The following is a 16,092-nucleotide window of genomic DNA, read 5'->3' on the forward strand; positions in this document are numbered from 1 at the left end:
CTTTACTGAATTAATTTCTTAGGTGTAAATTGACTGTCTTCTCATCTATATTTGCCTCATGGTTCAGATATGATTTTGGGGAGTTATGGAGAATCATATGACATAGAGGAAATGAAGTGATTAGCCAAAGCCCCTTCCATCTAGTCAGAGGCTGAGTGCAGTGATAGTGATATGTGGAAGGGTGGGGAAAGTCAGGAGAAGCCAGAGGAGGGCATGCATGTCCAAACATCTTTAGTCCAGGATTTCACCTGGAAATTGGTGAAAGGCTACCAGATACATTGGAAGGGAGGTTTAAAGCAAAGGCTTTCGTACCCTATTTCCTATGTGTTTCCCTGGAAGGAATCCACTGAGTGGTATTTTATGCCAAACCTATGGCAGGCTCTGCAGTGTAAAAACAGTGAAGGAATCAAAGGATAAAGCCAACCCCTAACTTTCAGGTGGACAATTCAGAAGCTTGTACATGCTTCCATAGAAAAATTTGGTAAATGGATGAGTTGCAATCAGAAAGCCTACCATGAGGCCCACTAAAAGGTGAACTTGCAGAGAACTTGCAGGATAAACCATCCACATGCAGGAAATAGATGCAGGATGTGGCAAATACTCAACAATGTCTTCATGAGGAACAGGGCAGCAGAGGGGCCACTTGGTCCTGCCTAAGCAGGGAATTAAAAGAACATGGATGAGTTCATAAGCCACAGACTTCAAGTGAAAACCTGAAGAACACACAATATTCACATCAGAGTCCAAAATGAATTTAATTTTGTAACTACTCAATATATACTTATTCAATATTGGGTAGTATAAAGCTTATGGCCTTAGAAAAGTGAAAATAAACTAAAAGTTCTAATGATTGCAAAGCTGCAAGTCCACCATCCACTGGTACTTTTCTTAAATTTCAGTCACATGATTCTTGACAATTACTGACAAGTTAAGCAGGAAGTGTCCCATAATTAACACACTGTAATGAATAGCATCCCAATTTCCAGTATCACTTGAAATTCCTATTGATGTCAGCTGTTAACTGAGAGTTTCTACAGAGGTGTTCAGAAACATAAAGAAAGATTTTTATTTCCAAGTGTTATATAAGTTTATTCATCTTGGAAAACATTCAAGTCAATAGGTCAAGGAAATAGCATATGCAGGGGCTTGGAAGGTTCTAAAAATGTTTTGAGAGTAAAAGCTTTAACAACTTATTACTATCATCTTAATGAAAGAAGATAATTAAATAAACCATGTAGTCCAACCCAATACTGTCCAATAGACATAAAATACAAACCACATATGTAATTTGAAATTTTTAGTGATGACATATAAATATTAAACTGAGGACCCTCCCTAATGGTGCATGGGGTTAAAGTGCAGCTCTGTGGAGCTGTGCACAGCCACTGCAATGTGACTCCAATACCCTGCCAGGGAGGTGGCCCATATGGTGTGGCAGACCTCTACTGACCTTCTTGCTGCTCCCCTCAATAGTGTACTTCAAAAGATCTGCCTGTTCTGCTCCCCACTCTGTCTCTGGTGAATCCTCTCAGTCCATACCTCTGGCCTCTACCCCAGCTCTTGTATGCATAAATAAATAAATCTTTAAAAACAAAAGCACACTGAAATTAATCTCAAAAATATATTTAATCCAATATATACAAAATATCATTTTAACATGTAATCAGTACAAGAATTATTAATGAGGTATTTTACATTCTTTCTTAATGCTAAGTCTTCAAAATCCAGTGGAGCAAAAGGAGACTTTACTAGGTATAACTTTAAAATATATACATTATGTTTAAGTAAAGGTAGAGGAAAACAGAGCTCAACCTTCTCTTTTTCTTGTTCTGTCTTAAACACACACATACACACACAATTGTGCTTCTCCCCAGAAATCCCAAAGAAAGCTCTTCAGAGTAGCTGGAAACATTTGATTTTATTCTAAATCTTCATTTTGCAAATGAAGGAACCAAATCCTAAAAAGATTAATTGCTTGTCTGAGTTCACATACCTGGTCTCTCCTTGCTAACAGATTCTAAAAATTGAAAGGGATTAGGACCTTGAGAGAAAATTGGTGGAACTTAAGTTAGAAAAAAGAAGCCTGACTGGACATTTCATTACAGTCTTCAAGATGATGAAGGGAGATCAAATAAGCAATGACAAGCTGTCCTTTTCAATGCTCTTTCTGGATAGGAGAAGTAAAATGGCTTTAATTAATTCAAGAGGGATTCAGGTCAGTAATAAGAACTTCTTGAATGAATGAATTCCAAGACAATAGAAGGGGCTGCAAAGGATTTGGAAGATCTTTGTGTGAAGCTGAGAAGAAAAGGGCAGGCTGCAGCTTTTCTGCAATAATTTCAGTACTGTTACATTCAACCAGATGAAAGCACTGATATTCTATTTATCCTATAAAAGCATCAAATTCATCTAGATTAACCTAATACATAGAAACAAGGAGTTGACTTAACCCTAGAAGACCTTTTGTCTTCATTTTAATCTTTAATTGAACTCTACAGAATACAGAGAGTGAAATATACATTTTAGAAGATCTGGATTTAAAGATTACAAAAGATACTTAGACTCAAGCTTTGGCATTTAAAAGCCAGGATTATCAACATTCTTATTTATTTAATAAATAATTCTGGAATTGTTAAACTATAAGTTATGTTTAAAATAAAATACTGTTATCAAAATCCCTGTTTTGGAAGCTAAGTGTCTTTGTGGTGCCTAGGTACTCCATCTCATTAAGACCTTTGTTAACCAAGAGCTTCAGGTCAATGTGAACTGCTGATGAAATTTGGCATAAATGTTAGTTAGTAGGTTAGCTCTTTCATTTTTGGGTCAGATGGAGTCAAAAGCATAGCTGTGCAGAAAAATGTTCCCATGGTCAGTGGCTTTGGGCCACTGTCTATAAACTGCTTCTAAGCTTTGACATTGTTCTATGGACCTTTACAGTTTGGTGGAATTATGTTTCTTGCTTATGGATTTTCCTCTGAATATGTCCTCTGATTAGTCTCCATTCTAAAAACAATGTTGGGTTCCTGAGAATGACGGGAACTGTTAAAATATCAGACAGAACGGGGTTTCCACTGAGACAAAAATGCACAATTACTATTGCCTGTAACACATATAAGTAAAAAAAGGACAAAAATAAACCCCTCGTTTTGTTTACTCATACTGGTGAACTTAACCCATCTGATACAGTCCTGGTATGTAAAGTAGAACCACAATGTTCTTCAAGTCCTCATTAGTGGTAGGTACCACACTTCCCACAGGACTCCCCAATGCTCCTATCCATTCTGTTCTTATGCTTTGGAGTGTCTTCAACACCTGCTGCACTCCACCACCTAGCTACCTTGTTGTTTTATCCATAAATGAAATTTGACAGGTGCAACCACTATGGAAAACTGTGAAGAGGACCCTCAAATTACTAAAAATAGATCTACCATATCACCCAGGAATTCCACTCCCAGGAATCTACCCAAAGTACACAAAAACATTAATTCAAAAATCAACCTGCATGCCTATATTCTTGCAACACTATTTACAATAGCTAAGATATGGAAACAACCTAAATTCCCCCCCCAAAATAATGACTGGATCAAGAAGATGTGGTATATATACACCATGGAATACTACTCAAAAAAAAAAAAAAAGATAAACTCATGCCATTCTCAGAAACATGGATGGAGCTGGAAGGGATAAATGCTCTGTGAAATAAGTTAGAAGGAAAAAGAAAAATATCAGACGGTTTCACTTATATATGGAAACCAAATAAGAGGTCAGGGGAAAAGGAAGACAAAACTTGCAAGCAAACTATAGAATTGAGACATACAGCTGGGGATGGGAAGAGAGAGAAGTCAAAATAGGAGAGAGAAGAGCAGAAAACACTAATATGATGGTTCACAGGTGATTTGGGGTGGGAATTTTATGAGGATTACGCCTGAGGGGAGAAATTAAACATACAAAATGAACAATGATATAAAAAAATAAAAATTTAAAAATAAAATTTGAAATTCCTATTCACAGTACTCACAGTACCTTATAGAGATTAGACACTTAACAATGGTTGGGTTGCTTTCTTTATCTTTGATATCCAAATGGTTTCTATCACTGTGATGAGCAAGTGGATGCTAAACTCATCATCCTCCACACCCCTTCCAAACATACCCCAATCTGTTCCCAAACTGGTTTTCTCCATTCTTTACAGAATGGAGACTCAAGCTAGAAGCCTGACAAAACTCAGTTCAACCTGGACTCCCTTTACCTCCCCAGCTTCCATACCAGATGGGTCACCAAGGTTCATTATACCTCTTACCTTTAAGGTTTTTGAGTGTATCGGCTCCAGGCAACCTTTGGTATCATCATCATCAGTCTAGAATAGTTAACTGCAGCCTCCTCCAAAATGGCTACAATTTTCTCTGTAAATTAAAAATTGGATAAGGTCACTATCCTATTTAAAACTATTCAAAGCCTCCCCATGGCAATCAAGCTTCGAAATGTCCTTCAAGTTCTGTCTGTGGTCCATTCTCTCAATTCATATAATACTTCTTCCTGTTTCAGTTTCTAATTCAACAAAATAAAACCAGTTATGCTGCACATACTCCACACACACACACACACACACACACACACACACATACTCCTCACTCACACCTTATCCTCTTGCCTGACTAACTCTGACACTTTAAGATTCAGTTCACCTGACCCAGGCTGTGGATTCTACCTCCAAACCACATTTAGGATCCTTTCACACCTGTTTTCCCTACTCCTCCTACCCAATTGAAATGACTGTCTTCTCCTGTCTGACCTGCAGTGACAGCCTCCCACATTTTTCAAACTCTGTTACACCCCCTTCTGCTGAGGAGCACCCAGAAAATATTTTTAGAGTCATATATGAGGCAACTTCTCTGTAGAAACTTCTTTCCTACATGGATTATTCTAAGACTTGGCGTCCTCAGCCCTGCATGCTGTGGTCTAGCTCCCTTCCCTACCTCAATTGCATTATTATTCTCAAACCAGCAAGCTCATTCCTGCCCCAGGCCTTTAGAACAAACCCCTCACTTACTATGCTTTATTTTTTGTCCATCAGACCTCAAACAAAATATCATTCTTTCAGAAAGGCCTATTATGACCCCAATCTCATTTAATCCTCCTAATCTCACCGATAACACCAGCTATATTCACTCATAAAAATGATCACAATTCTTAATTATATATTTACTTGTTTAATGTCTCCCTTTACACACTCTGTTCTATAAGGGATAGAATCAGCAATGGGTCTTGTTCTAACCATGTATTTCTATACCCACCCTAGTTAATATAATACAAGTGAGTGAATTCCATTTGCCATATTATTTTTAATTATCTCTGGTAATGCCTATGTTCCCCATTAATTTATTTTCTTTATATGTGATTCAATGTCACATAGAGATGTTCATGAAATATAACTGAATATGTTGATAAATGATGGAGAATTGATTTATTGTGATTTATATTTACTCAGAAATTCTAAGTTTAAAAAATATATTTTCTATCATTTTAAATGATCTCATATTTATATATTTCTGAAATTATATATTTCTGAAATTTATCATTCATGAATAGCTATTTATTCATACTTTCAAAAGTGATTAATACATATATACTTTTGGAAAAATTGTCTCTATATTTTGGAAATTTTAAATATCTATTTCTACATAAAAACTTTCTGAAACATCTAGTTTAATCATCTGCTTCTAAAAGGGTTTTTTAAATAGTGTATAAGGTGTATAATCACCCCTGGTGTCATAAAATTCTGCTGAAAAGTCTATTTCAGTAAAAAAATTTCTTTATGCTTCTAAAATATAACTAATGCTCTAAGTTTACAAAATTGTTCATTGTACCTTTTCAGCTTTATTATTATATTTTAAGATTGTGACATATTTTTGAATGTCCAGGATACCATACTTAAATTCAGATACTATCAAAGGAAATGATCCAGGATAAAAAATTTTTATTTCAGGGAGAGGATTTCTCCCTAGAGTTTCATGAGCAGAACATACAATTAAAGCCTGAATAAGCAAACAAAATTTTAAAATCACCATGATGGAGAGTCTTCATTGAATTAACTGTCTTCCAGCAGTTGAAATTTAGAGTCCCCTCTGGATATACTCATCTGTAGCTGAAATTGCAATCTGCTTTCCAGAGAAGCATCCAATTAGTCTCTATTCCCCTTCTACCCTTCACATGTAGATTATTAGTTCCACAATTATTCTTCTTAGCTGCATTTGGAGAAATGTCTAACAGTTGCCTTAACTCTCAAACATTTCATTGCCTTTGAAACTTTTGATTCCACTCAAAAACCTCTTTTGTTTATTTGTGGTGCACACATCTTTAAAATGTGTTTTTCAATAGCAATTGTCAGTTTCAAAGGCTCAAGAGCAAAGAATTTTATGCTTTTCCCCTTCCTTCAGACCTCTTTTCAACTGAAAATAGAATCATTTTGAAAGGCAATGATATTTAAGATTTCAAATAACTGCCTGAAGGAGTGAGACCTCCGCTTTCTAATTTTCCCTAAATCTTAACTTTAACAAAAGAATTTGGTCTTGGCTAAGAAGGGTGATTGCAGTGGTAATATTGTTTAACATATTCAAGTTCTCTAAATTGCTAAGTTTGGATTATTCAATATACCTGGTGGTATTTTAAAATAAAAAATTCTCTATATGCAAATTCTCTAAATCGTTAAAGTTGGATTATTCAATATATCTGGTGGTATTTTAAAATAAAAAATTCTAACCACATGCTAGTATTACCTATATAAGACCAAAAATAATATTTAATTGAGATAACTAAGGGGTTGGATTTATTAAAATGCAGTGGTTTTCTCTCTCTTTTTTTTTTTTGGCTCTAAATATATTAATGATTTTTGTAAATATCAATGATAAAAACATTTTGTTACCTAAAATGGTTTACATCTTTATTGTATTAAAAAAAATTAGACATCTGATGGATAAGATGTAAGGCAGAAAATACACACAAGTAATCTAGAGTGGTTCCCAAATTATGATGTGTAAAAATTCTGGCCAGGGGTGGGCAAAGTGTGGTAATATATGTCTGAAAAGGTGAGAACCTATATTCTAAAAAATGTGTAACAGTATTTTAAACCAACACCATCTCAATAAAAAAAAATTTTTTTAAAGAATTTAAGAAAATGCTCATCAGAGTATTGCTTATAAGAATAAAAATAGGAAATGATCTAAATAAAAAATTAAAATGTGGGAAATAGCTAACACAGAATGAACTATTTTAGATGTATATATGTATATGTACATATCTATGTACATACTGCCCATATAGCCATTTAAAATCATGTTTAGGAGAAATTATTAATGATCTTGGAAAGGATTCCTGTTACATGATAAGATAAAACACAGTTATATATATACATATACATATATATATGTATATATATATATGTATATGTATATATATATTTACATACATTTGACCAGAACTCTTAAAAACATAAACCATGCAAATTCATACAAAACAATGAGTCATTTAATCTTTATCATATTAGTTTAGTAATAATACACACCATTTAGCTGATCCAATTCATCATTTACAGAATAGTTCATGGATAATAATCTTGTTTATAAAATACTGTTTTTCATTATTTTAATATAATTGTATATTCATAAATGTAATATTAGGCAGAAACTACATTTATAGGAAACAACTTTGGAATATTATTTTACATGTTACTTGTAAATCAAAGGCAATACTTGAAGGAAACTAAATGTTAGAACTATGTGCTGGGATTATGGATGATATTTTCTTTAATTCTTCATGATTTTTCTTATTTTCTAAATTTTTTGTAATAATATATATCATTTTATTCATTTGAGGAAAAAATTGTAAAATATCATAACAAGTGCACAAATTCTGAGTGGTGTAAATTGAAATGACAGAAAATGAAAAAATTTGGGGGGAAATATCATACCATTTGCAACAGTGGTGGAATCATTTTATCTTTCTACTGATAGTATACAGGATATCAATTTCTCCACACCTTTGTAAACTTTTATCATTTTCTCTCTTCTTGATCATAACCATCCTACTGGATGTGAAGGAACATTAGTAGTCATACTTGGGGTGGGATCTTTGAGATATTATTGGGTCCTGAGGGTGGAACACTTAAGAATACATTACTTTGCTTGCAGAAGAGGCCCGAAAGAACTCTAGCATCCCTTCTACCAAGTGAAATTACAGCAAACCAGTCAACTATGAACCAGGAGGCAAGCCTAATTAACCACCAAATCTGCTAATGTCTTGATCTGGGACTTCCTAGCTTTCAGAATAATGAGAATAAATTTCTGTTGTTTATAAACCACCTGGTTTGTGGTACTCTGCTACACCAAATGGCTAAGATAGTGGCCCTCCACAGATGGTGAGTCAGTGCTTGGTGAACTGAATCTTGATTTTAAATTTATCGTTTTATTTTGAAATAATTCAAGATTCATAAAAGACTTTCAATGATAGTACTGAAAACCACAGTAAGATATCCCTTCACATCCATGATGATTATTATCTAGAAAAGAGAAAATAAACATTTGCAAAGATGTGAAGAAATCGGAACCCTTGTATACTATCAGTAGTAAGATTAAGCAGTAATGCCACTGTTGCAAATGTTATGAGATTTCCTCAAACTATTATACATACAATCACCTACCATGTAATCCAGTAATTCTACTGTTAGATGTATACCCTTCAAAGAACTAAAAACAGGGAGTTTAATTTGGACTAGGCAAAATGGGTAAAAGTGAGCAAAAGATACATACCTCCAGTAATAAAACAAATAAGTCTTGAGAATATAATGTACACCATAGTGGCTATAGTTAATAATATCCTATTGCATATATGTAAGTTGTCCTAACATCAACCTAAAAAGACATATTCACCCATGTACACTGAAAGATTACTTAAAACAGTAAGATATGTTCAGTATTCATAAAAGGATAAAAGCAGGGCCCTCCTGTTACAGGACAAGGAGAGAGGGGCACCCCTGAAGCCCCAAACCTGCCTGCTCTAAGTGGGTTCTGCCATCTGCCGCATCAAGACAAAACATATAAAACTTTAATGAAAAGGGACTTTAATACAGTGAATATACAATACAGAAGACAAAGAATGTAATGTCTAAATCAAACACCTGAAGCTACCCATCCCCTCATGGGCAAAACTTAATCCAAAAGGGATTGGTCCAAAGCAAGGCCTGAAAGCCCACCACAAGACTAAAGCACCTTCTGGCCAGGACCCATGGAAAAGGGTCAGAAATAGCCAGACAAATCTGGGGGGAAAAGAGCAAAATCAAAATCAATATAAACACTGCCATAGTCACCTCCCTACAGGTATCTCACCCACATCTGCCTAAACCAATCCAGGGTCAGGAAACAAGCATGGTTTCTTCATCACATGCTTGCTGCTCCATGTGGCTTCCTCAGGTCTCCTTCTTGTTCCATTCAGCTTCTTTCTCTTCTTCTCCCCTGATACCTTCTCTTCTCTCCTTTTTCTCTGCTCAGCTCCACCCTCCTTCTGGGTGGGGCAGGGAACCTGGAACTTCCCCTTTTCCTAGGGACGACCCTGTTACACTTCCTGGTGGCACAGCACGTTAAAGCACAGCACTAAGAAGCTAAAGCCACTTCAGCATGAGTTCGATCCCTGCCCCAGAGGTGATCCACATGGCGCGGCAGACCTCTCCTGACCCTCCCACTGCTCCCCTCAGAAGTGTACTTCATCAGTGGGCCTGTGCTGCTCCCCACTCTTTGGCCTGTATCCCAGTTCTGTATGCATAAATAAATCTTAGAAAAATAAAAGATAAAAACAGTGTTATATACCCACATACATAAATATATATAAGTACAATGGAATACCTAAGCCAAATAAAGAAGGAAATCTTGCTATTTACAACACAGATAGCCTGGATGGTATTATACTAGTTGCAAAACATCAGGGAGGTTTATACTGTACAATTTCATTTACATGCAGAATCTAAAAAAAGAAAATGCTCATATGGAGAGCAAATTAGTGGGAGTTGGGAGAAATGAATGGGGGGTGGTAAAAGATACAGAATTCCAATTATAAACTAAGTCTTGGCGATGTACCCCACATCATTGTAACCAGAGCTAATAATACTATATTGGGTATTTGTATGTGCTAAGAGAGTAGATCTTAAAAGTTTTCATCACTGCATAGCATGGTTTGTCTATCATTGACAGATGTCTGATTATTGGTTTGCAGTTGAACAAACCAATAATTTCCCAAGCTGTCTTGGAAAGTGGGTAGAATAGTGGATGTCTCTATTACTAAGAAAAACCTAAGTTCAACCATTACCCATCAACCTGAAATATTAAGAAAGGAGAAAGTTACTAACAGAGTAATTCTTTTCTCATCACAAGAAAAAAATATCTGTGAATGTGGTGACAGACATTAACTAGACTTATGGTAATCAGTACACAATATTAACTAAAATATCAAATCATTATGTTGTACAGCTAAGGCTAATGTGTTATATGTCAATTATATCTCAGTTAAAAAAAAGATAGGGACTCAAGACAGTTATTGTACATCCTGTTCGTAGCAACATTTATTCACAATAGTCAAGAAGTAGAAGCAATCCAAATGTTCACACACAGATGAATGGATAAATAAAATGTAGTATACACAAACCATGAGTTATGTATCGGCTTTAAAAAGAAGGAACATTCTGACATATGCAACAACATTAATGTACTTTAAAGACATGCTGAGTTAAATAAACATATTGCAAAAGAACAAACACTGAACAATTCTACTTATATGAAGTACCTAAAATAATCAAATACATAGAACATAGTGGAATGGTAGTTGCCAGAGTTAAGGGAGGGTTGGATTGGGGAGTTGGCATTTAATGGGTACAGAGTTTCAGTTAGGAAAGATGAAAATGTTCTGGAGGTGGATGCTGGTGACAGTTGCAGAATAAAATGAATGTACTTAATGACACAGAACTTTACACTTAAAAACAATATTTATGCCAAATTGTAGGATATGTATATTTTACCACAAAAACTGAGCTTGTATATGTCTTCTCCTACTCTCTCTTTATTCAGTTTCCTCTATGGTTAGCATATGATATAACCCTGGTTGCAGTATTTAGGACATAAAACCGTTTTGTAACCGCGAAACATATAAATCCTTTATAAAAGAATTCTCTATTTGGTTTCATTAAGCTATAATCCTATTATTATACTTAAAAAAATTGTTTCAAATTTATTTTTCAACAGTTTCAAAAATTTGTTGTATAAAACAACTATAACTTATTGATCAGTAGACTGGTGGTTGATAACAGAATAAAAGCAGTTGACTCAAGGGGCAAGATCAATTAAATTAGGTTATAAGTAGAATTCAAATTCAAAATAAAACTAGATTAAACAGTATAATTGTTTATTTCTCTGTCATACACAAGCCATAGGTGAGTGGCCCAGAGAAAATAGGCAAGTTCCTGAGAGTCTGGTATCTCCTCTACCTTGTTTTTCAGGCATGGTTTCCACTCTTGAGATCATGGTCCATGACAGCTGCTATGGCTGTAGCCACTACATTCACATTTTAGACAGCAATTAAGGACAATATCCAAATGCTACACTTGCGTTTACATGCCAGAGCCAGAACTGAGTCATGTGGCCACATCTAACTGTAGGGGAGGCTGGGGGTTAAAGTATATATTCTGGGATGGTATGGACATTGCTCCCTCCCCACCCCCCTCAAAAAAAATTGGAGTTTAATTACCTAGGAAGGTAGATGTAGTAAAGGATATTTTAGGGTAAGTAGTTGTCACTACAACATGAAGCATCCTCCATTATGAACTTTAGCATAAATTAGAGTCTGGAGAAAACAAGAAGCAAAAAAAAGTATCTTAATCATTGACGAGCATGGTTTTCACTTCAGAAGAGAAAATAAGGCAAAAATGCTGCTGCCTCCAATCTGGGGGTAGAGGTGTCCTTGAAGCCCATATGAATGGCTGAATTAGAAGCGATAAGTCCCTACCTTTAGACAATAGAGCAGTTATTCAAAACAACACTTGTGGAGCATCTATAATGTTGTTGAGCACATATCTAGTGCTAAAGCTAGGTACTCTGAGGATTAAACAAAGTAATTAAAAATTTTCCAAAAGAAAAACACAGTCCCTACACTCCAGGCTTACAACTCTACTAGAATTTTCAGATGAAACATATGACAAATATAAACCAAGGGTTGAATTTGCCCTACTCCCTCTCAGTAGTGTGCCATCATCTTCCAGATCAGTCTGTGAATTTTGTGATGAGTTAATACCAAGTTTTCCGTTGATAGGTTAAGACCTGCAAATGAAGATGCCTTGTTTAATCAAGGTTTCACGATTGTCATTTCCCTTTAAGCTTTCAACAGGGAGAAAGTTTAGCTTGCACCCCAACTTAGGATCTATACTTTAGAAATCTTCCTCCCAATCCTAAAGTCAGCCAGACTTTACTATTTTGACCCTCTACCCTGCACAAGTGCTCAGGGGAAAAATAGCCCCTTGGATTTAAAAAAAAGAAAGAAAGAAAGAAAAGAAAAGAATAGAAAAGAAAAGAAAAGTTGGGGCAAGTCTAGTTTTAAGAAATTAGATTTTCTAAGATAATTTGAGCCCCTCAAAAAAAAAATACATAAGGACTGTTAAATGTGGTTTAACTATTAAAAGAAGTGGGCAGATGTTCATTCTCTTTATCTGTATGAAGAATTTCCCTTCCTGACATTGAGTCATATTCACTTTTCCCAAGAGGAAATAAAATGTTCCCTGTAAAAGCACAACCTTTTCTTTCTCAGAGCTCTGGACACATGCCAGCATAATAGAAACAGTCAAATAAAGGGCTGTGATAAGCTCTTCAGGTGCCAGGGGAAAGTTATCAGAGGAAATCATCTTCCTCCCTGTGACAAGACATATGGATCCTCAGCATACTCACAAAAAAATCGGGCCCCCAAGGAGTAGAAATTCATCAGATACGCAGTAGGGAATTGTGCACAAAACAGCAATGGAAACCAGTGGGAGCACAATTTTATTAACTCCAAAAAGTTGTACCAATTTGGTTCTTTGGAATAGACTCCAGATTGCTATGCCTAGAGACAAAGGCCTTCTAGTAACAAATCTGAAAAAAAATGTGTGAAAACTAATCTACTTCTTCACTTAAGATTCCAATGTTAAATTTGAGTGATTGTTTTTTAAGTCTATAAATTACAGACATTATACTATTTATTCTGCTACAGCAGGGAATCATGTCTACCAGGAATACAAAGTTAATGCATTTAGATTGCAAAACTAAATTTTGAAAATGTAACTTTTTTCATTTTGTCTATAACGAAATGGGCCACTGCCACTTATAGAATAGTAGAACAAAAAATAAATGTTCAATCTGATTGAACTTGCCTTAGTTTTTCCAGGAAAGAAAGCTCAGTCTCAGATTTCTCAGCCTTTTAGTCTTCTAATATCAGATGACACACAAGGATGGCACAAAGGAACATAGCCTGAGTAGCTGGGTGGAGGTATCCTCAGGTGGTTAGGTTCTGTTTACTTTGGTGCCTCTGGTCTCTGCCTCTGGTCTTTTTTTCTAGCAGCTTACTGCCTGCCTTGATAGTGTATGTGGTTAAAGTCTATGGCTACTATGATTTGATGTTTGATTTTTGACTTAAAAATCACTCCCAGGAATCCCTGTAAATTGTTGATGGGAATAGCCACTATGGAAAACAGAAAGGAGGTATCCCCAATTAAAAATAGATCTACCATATGATCCAGCAATTTCACCATTGGGTATATGTCTGAAAGAAATGAAATTGCTATCTCAGTGTTCACTGCAGCATTATTATTAATAGCCAGATCATGAAAATAACCTAAGTACTCATCGAAAGACAACTGTGTAATTATATGTGTGTGTGTATATACACATTATATATAATAGAATATTGTTCAGCCACAAAAAAAAGAAGGAATTCCTGCCAGTTGTGACAACATGAATGAAGCTTAAAGACATTATACTGAGTGAAATAAGTCAAACAGAGAAAGACAGTACCTAGTGTATGATATCGCTATTATGTGAAATCTAAAAAACAGCTAAATTCATACAAACAGAAAAGTATGGTGATTGACAGGGGCTTAGGGTGAAGGGAATGGGAGATATTTGTCAAAGGATACAAATTGCTCATTATAAAATGACTAAGTCCTAGAGATCTAATATATAGCACGGTGGCGATGATTACTAAGACTATGTTACATACTTGATGGGCCCTCCCTATGGCACAACGGGTTAAATTGAAGCACTATGAAGCTAGCTGTAGCCACTACAGCACAAGTTCGATGCCTGGCTAGGGAGGTGACCCACATGGCATAGCAGCTTGCTCCCCTCATCAGTGTACTTCATCAGTCTGCCAGTTTTGCTCCCCACTTTGTCTCTGGTGAATTCTCTCACCTTGCAATTCTGGCTGGTACCCCAGTTCTATATGCATAAATAAGTAAATGTTTAAAGAAAAAAAAAACACTATATTACATACTTGAAAATAACATAGAAAATATATCTTAAATGTTCTCACCATAAAAACAAAAACAAAACAAAAAAAAAACAACATGATGAAGGTGTTAGTTAATGCTATGGTAGCAATCATTTTGTAATATTAAAATTTCTTGATTCTGGAGACAGATATCCTAACCAAAGGATATACCCACAGAAAAAAAATTATAACAGTTGAACTTTTCTTATTCAGTAAATAATTCATTCATCGGAAATCTGTGTGATAATTTGAAGACAAATACAGAACTATAAGACCTGGGAGGAACTAATCTCTATTTAATAGGCCTGGGGAAACTTAGGCGAGGTCATTTAAGTAACTTACACAGAACCAACTAGTTAGCAATTGGTAGAGTTGAAATGTAAAATTTAAAGACACTTTTTTAATCTAATGTATTACTGATTTTCCACAAACTGCAGTGTAATCTATATTGTTACTTAGCAATAACTGAAATATTAAAGTACAGATTGTTCTTACCTTTTATGAGTACCCATTTTGTATATGAAAAATCTTACTAATATGAATTAAATAAAAGTTCTTAACTGTCATACAAATATCTACATTTATACTGCAATAGTTCTAAATATAAGAGACACAAACTAGATTTTTCTCCTGGGTCTTCATATTTTGTCTTTATTTCAAGCAAGAGTTTTTAATAACACCAAATAAACTTTTATAAAAGACTTCTTTTACTCTTAAAAATTAGAAGAAACAAGAGATGCCTAAAGTAAGTATTGGGTCAATTGGTAATTGACTAACTTCAAATCACATTTACACTTGATTTTATATATCAATATAGGTCCAAGAACAGAACTGCCTGACTCCAACATTAAAGTCCTTTTGAGAAATTCTCTTTTATAAATTATATCTTATCAACATCTATGCATGTTCCTTTAAGGATAAAACATTAAAACCACTCATAATCGAAAGTATTGTCCTTTATGGCCAATCAAATTAATTATTTGAGCACCCAGTTTGTACAACATGAAAGAATTGTTTTACAGATATTCAAGGTATGATAGAAAGGGCCATGTTGAATTTTTTTCTCTAATGAGAATATCCTTAAAAGGCTGAACTCCCAAGGGTTCTGACTGAAGAATTGGGAGAATAGGCTCACATATCAAATCAATAATTAGGAAGACAGAAGGAAAAGAGTCAGATTGGGCAAAAGATTTCTGAAAATTGAACACTTGTTATCTGTGTACTTCCCTTGTTGATGATTCATTAAATGAAGATTAACTTCAGTAACTATTGACCAACATGCCAATAAATCTTGAACTACCTCTCTTGTGATGCATGAAATGAACAAGCCAATAGTTGACTAAGTGATATATAATTTAGAGAAAAATGTGCTTACTGTTGTGTGTTTACTATGTGCTTACTTAAAAGGCCTCTATGGGCCCTTCCTGGTGGCGCAGCGGGTTAAAGCACAGCACTGAGAAACCAAAGCCACTTCTGCATGAGTTCAATCCCCGCCTGCCCCGGAGGTGACCACATGGTGTGGCAGACCTCTCCTGGCCCGCC

General features: G+C 35.2%; 1 protein-coding gene across 1 annotated transcript in view; it reads right to left on the reverse strand.

Moving 5' to 3' along the window:
- The window catches only part of MTERF1 (mitochondrial transcription termination factor 1), a 198,650-nt gene that overhangs the window by 31,471 nt on the left and 151,087 nt on the right, over positions 1–16,092 (reverse strand). The window contains exon 5 of the transcript XR_001145098.1: positions 4,301–4,403. The gene's annotated coding sequence lies outside the window, so the exon portion shown is untranslated. The remainder of the gene's footprint in view (positions 1–4,300; positions 4,404–16,092) is intronic.

Source organism: Condylura cristata, unplaced genomic scaffold (assembly GCF_000260355.1).
Source record: "Condylura cristata isolate star-nosed mole 26May11 unplaced genomic scaffold, ConCri1.0 scaffold00005, whole genome shotgun sequence".
Classification (NCBI taxonomy): domain Eukaryota; kingdom Metazoa; phylum Chordata; class Mammalia; order Eulipotyphla; family Talpidae; genus Condylura; species Condylura cristata.